The sequence below is a fragment of the Cervus canadensis genome, chromosome 6 (genome assembly GCF_019320065.1).
Source record: "Cervus canadensis isolate Bull #8, Minnesota chromosome 6, ASM1932006v1, whole genome shotgun sequence".
Classification (NCBI taxonomy): Eukaryota; Metazoa; Chordata; class Mammalia; order Artiodactyla; family Cervidae; genus Cervus; species Cervus canadensis.
Genome location: NC_057391.1, coordinates 1404536 through 1409307, shown reverse-complemented (window position 1 = coordinate 1409307; position 4772 = coordinate 1404536). Strand labels below are relative to the sequence as shown.

The 4772-nt window shown below is 47.3% G+C and overlaps 1 non-coding gene and 1 pseudogene across 1 annotated transcript; both read left to right on the top strand.

The window, feature by feature from the left end:
* The first annotated feature begins 2096 nt into the window (after positions 1 to 2096).
* On the top strand, positions 2097 to 4571 carry LOC122443995 (annotated as a pseudogene).
* Positions 3738 to 3874, top strand: LOC122444454. Its single transcript, XR_006270286.1, has one exon. It is a non-coding gene; the product is annotated as a small nucleolar RNA SNORA13 (small nucleolar RNA).
* Positions 4572 to 4772: the final 201 nt, after the last annotated feature.

The window sequence follows — 4772 nt, the reverse complement described above, 5'->3', positions numbered from 1 at the left end:
GTTGAGTCCTTCTCCTGCCTTCTCTTCGGCCACATTTCTCTGACTTTTTTTCTCTGCGTTTTTTATCTCCTCATTGAGGGATCCCTCATATTAATCACATCTGCAAAGCCCCCTTTTTACTACATAATGGAACATATTCACGGGTTCTGGGAATTAGGATGTGGACACCTTTGAGGGACCATTATTCTGCCTACCAATCAGAACAAGGAAACTGAGTTTGTTCCACGCTTGCATTAACACTCTAGGTAGCTTGTACATCTTTCCATAATGCCTCCACTCCAACAGCGTAGGAAATATCCCCTATCTTTTTCTCACGTCCTTTCTGCTTGCGATGGCTGAATTATCAAGCTTTCCTTCCTAGGCTATGTGAGGTCAAAGCAGACAGGAAGATGAAGAATTTAGAATTAATTTCCCGACACTAACATTAATCCAGTAATGGAAACAAATGCCTTCTATTCTTGAACCATCCAGGGTTTAGGGATGATTTACAAGGGACTGATGAGAAAGAATGAGGTGGGAACAAAATGTCAAGACAATAAAAGAAAAATAGCAGCATTGTACCCCCCTTCCTTAAGACGTCAACCCAGTAAGTTTCCATACTTGGGATGGCAGTAAACAAGGAGAATATAGCTCATCAGAGTCATTAATTGGGTGTCACTATGTACTGTACAGTGTTAACTGATTCAACAAACCTTGCTTAAATCTTTCATCTATGTGGTACATAGCAAACTCTGGGACATGGTGAAGGACAGGGACGCCTTGCAGGCTGCAGTCCGTGGGGTTGCAGAGTTGGACACGACTGAACAACCACGATGTGGTACCTGGGCTTCCCAGGTGGTGCAGCGGTGGAGTCTGCCTGCAGTGCAGGAGACACGAGAGATGTGGGTTCAGTCCCTGAGTCAGGAAGAGCCCCTTGAGGAGGAAATGGCAACCCACTCCAGAATTCTTGCCTGGACAAATTCATAGACAGAGGAGCCTGGTGGGCTCCTCTGGTGGGCCCATGGGGTCACAAAGAGTCGGACATGACTGAGCAACGGAGCAGGCATACATGCGCGCATGTGGTCCACAGGCAAAGGTATTATCCATAAAATAGAACCCTGGGCTTAGAGAGGTGGTCACTTACCCAAAAGCACAAAAGTCAAAGAAAGAAAGAAAGTCAAGTCGCTTAGCTGTGTCCGACTCTTTGCAACCCCACGGACTGTAGCCTGCCAGGCTCCTCCATCCATGCGATTTTCCAGGCAAGAATACTGGAGTGGGTTCCCATTTCTTCCTCCAGGGGAATCTTCCTGACCCAGGGATTCAACCTGGGTCTCCCGCACAGCAGGAAGACTCTTTACCGTCTGCCCATCAGAGAAGCCAAAAGTCAAAGAGCTGGACAGAAACCTGGGTCGGCTGGCTCCTCCAGCCCAAAGAAATATCCTCTCACTGACTTTCCCTAGCAGGAAGGCAAGGTTGAAATATGCCATAATCCCCAAACTGTACCCTTCAGAGTCTTCAAATAACACTCTTTGAGGAGACCTTCTCTTTCTCCAACCTCTCTCTCCCCAGACTTCCTAATGAAGGTCTTAGATTTATTTACCTTTTTATGGTCACTACACGTTTACTTCTGCATGGTCCCTGCCCCTGTTGTCCCAATGGTGATGTTATCATTCAGGCTAGTCCGTGTGGGATGACCACCGGACTACAGGCATTAAATTATCCTTTTCTTTTCTCCTTCCTTCCTTTCCTTCTTCTCTTCCCTCTTTCTCTGTTATTTTTTTTTTCCTGTCCTCACTTCTCTCTTTCCTCTTTTCCTTTCATTCCTTCCTTCCCTCCCTCCTTCCTGTTTTCTCTCCCTCCCTCCCCCTCTCTTTCTTCCTGCAATAAGCTTCAAAGAAACAAAGAAAGGTGCTGGGCTGTAGTCTCTGGCGCTTCTCTGCTAGGACTTGAGGTGCGAGGAAACCACATAGTCCAAATCACTACAGTCTCCATCCCTCCGGAAGTTACGGCTGTCAGCAAGAAACCAGTGAACCGCCTCCACTTTCCTTCAGTGCTAAAAATCAATTTTAAATTTCAGCATAAAATCCCAACCCCTTACCACAGGTACAAAGCCCTATATGGTTTGTTCCCGCCTGTCTCTTCCGCCGCATCTGATGCCAGCCTGCGCTCCTCCGACGACTCCAGCCTCGCTGACCAGGGCCTGCTTCTAAGCACCAGAAAAGTGACTCGTCTGAATTGAAATGTACTAGAAATATATACCCTGGATTTCGAAGCCTTCGTCGGAACAAAAGAATGCAATGTATATCATTAATAATTGTATAGTAACTGCATGTTTAAATGATCATACTTAGCACCGGTTGCAACTCTGAATTTAACTTGTTCCTTTTAACGTGCATTTCTAAAATTTAAGACGACATTCGTGGTTCGCACTCGATTCCCGCCGGACTGCGCGGCTCTATCACATTTTCGCCTCCTTTGTTTCCGTCTTGGCACTTACACTGAGGAACTTACTTACGGGATGCACGTTACCTGTTTCGTGTCTTTCTCACAGAAACAGAATGTGAGACAGGAACTCTGTCTCATTCACACCTGCCTCTCGGGCATTTAGAACAGAGCATGAAGCACAGTATATACCCAATAAATATTTCTGGAATTAACGACCTTACTCTTCCTCAGCTGGAGACGGTGAGCTGTCTCTCCTCCCTCAGAACACGAGGCCTCCGGTCCTCTGGACTACACCCGCAGCTCAGCGCAGACCGTGTGCTCTTGACACCGGGAGGAGGGGTGGCTGAGTATCCACACTGGAAGAAAAACCTCCCCTCCCGCAGAAGGAACTGCTCGCCGGACTCCGCCGGCGCGCGGGCTGAGAAGCCGCGCCCCTCACAACTCTGCCGGTGCCGCCCCGCCCCTCTGCCCATCACTGGGCAATTCGCCCTCCGGCCACACGGCGGCGTCTCGCGAGGGCGCGGGTGTCGATGGTGCAGTCTGCCCTCCCCGCACGCTTCTAGCAGTGGGTCCTTCCAGTCGTAGAAAAGCATTGTGGGAAGGCGGCGCAGCCTTTCTGGCCTCGGCTCTCGGAGGCGACGGTCGTTTGCTGGAGCTTCGCGTGACTCGGGTCGTCCCGCAGCCAGGCCTCTGAGGGCCGGGGCGCCGGGCAGGACCATGCGGCTTCCCCGAGTCTTGGGAGGCTGCTGCCGAGACCGGACCGGGCAAGATGCTCCCGGGACCTGAACGCGTAGAGGGCAGCGGCCTGCTTTGGCCTCCGCCACGTTGTTGAGACCTCAGGAGGCTCCAAGCGGCCCCGAGTCTGCTTTTCCATGCTAGGAGACGGGGCGATGGGGGTGGGGGCTTTTGAGTTTATCGACTGTGTGTCAGGGAATTTCTAATGCGGGGATTTTGTGCGTGTGAAAGGGAAAGGCTTCACCGTGTACAGCACGTATGCCGACCATGTCGTGGTGTGAAATCAGGTCCACGCGAGAGTGCCATTTCAGGTGTAGATCTTGATAACTATGTCATGGTGCAGAATTTGGCGGAAATGAGTGTCACCATCCTTGCAGGTGAGTTTTCATATTCTTACAGAAAGGATCAGTTGCCTCGAGATTTTAATGTTTTAGTCATCTAATAGAGTAATTAAGCGTTCCTTACCCAGTTAGATTCTGAGTCGGAGACGAAAATGTAGAACTGGGCTTAGTTGCCCTCAGAACAGTGAAGGGTTAGCACCTCGGCGCCACGCAGCATTCCTTACGCGGTTTTCTTACCGCCTTTGTGTTGCCCATTCACTTTTGGAAACTAGTGGATGTGGTGTCAAAAAAGGCGTAAACCAAACACTTGCGCAGCTTATTTTCCTACCCTTGTATTTGATATCTTCGGTGTAGGAGCTGCGTAAGTAACATATACTCATATTATTTACACATGTGGTTTTGATTCTGCCAAGTTAAGTGTACCTTTCTTTTAACCGGCTTTAATTTTTGTTCAGGTGAAAGATGGACGCTGGAAGCATAGACTGCCAACCGAATACTTAACTATTTGGAAGTGCAAAGATGACCTAAGGTAGGGTGATAGTTTTGAGTTATTGATAGTTGTTGTCATAACAGCAGTTAACAGTAACGTGAATTTTATCTTTCTAGATCAGGGGTCCTTCTCTGGTGGGTATTAGTTTAAAATTGTTAATTGTTCATTAATATTAGTACTGCTGTAAACAGATTGTTAAGTGCAAATGGGATACCCTCATGCCATTTATCATGAAATCTTTACATGATTTTATGTGTAGCAGCTAAAATTTTAAAGACCACTTGGCCAGATCTCAAGCATGTTTTATGTTGATGTATGAAGTCCAGAAGTGCATGACTTAATGCAGGAAAGAAGTATGTACTGAGTTTATAAGTCTTGAAGTAAATGTTCACTTGTCAAATGGAGTGCCTTATTTTTTCTTTTAGGCTGTCCTTGGTGAGGAATTTGACAACTTGATCTTCAGGAGCTGCTTAGAGTATTTAAAATTTCCAGGATTGCTTTTAAAAAATAGTGCTTTTGGACAGCCCATAAATGTACATATAAAGCAGTGGGACTGTAAATAAAATAATGTTCTTCTTGGAGGTATGTGTGTTATGATTTAACTGCTAGAACATAACATTCTTTCACTGAAAGATAAAAGGGGGCAGATCACGTAAGGCTCTGTTGAAAGCATGAGAAAGCCATGATGGAAATGTACGTCTGCAAGAAAAGCAGTGCTGTGGGCCAACTGGAGGCTACTACTGTATGCCATATTCTGTCTATGCCAGAGATGACCACCTTGG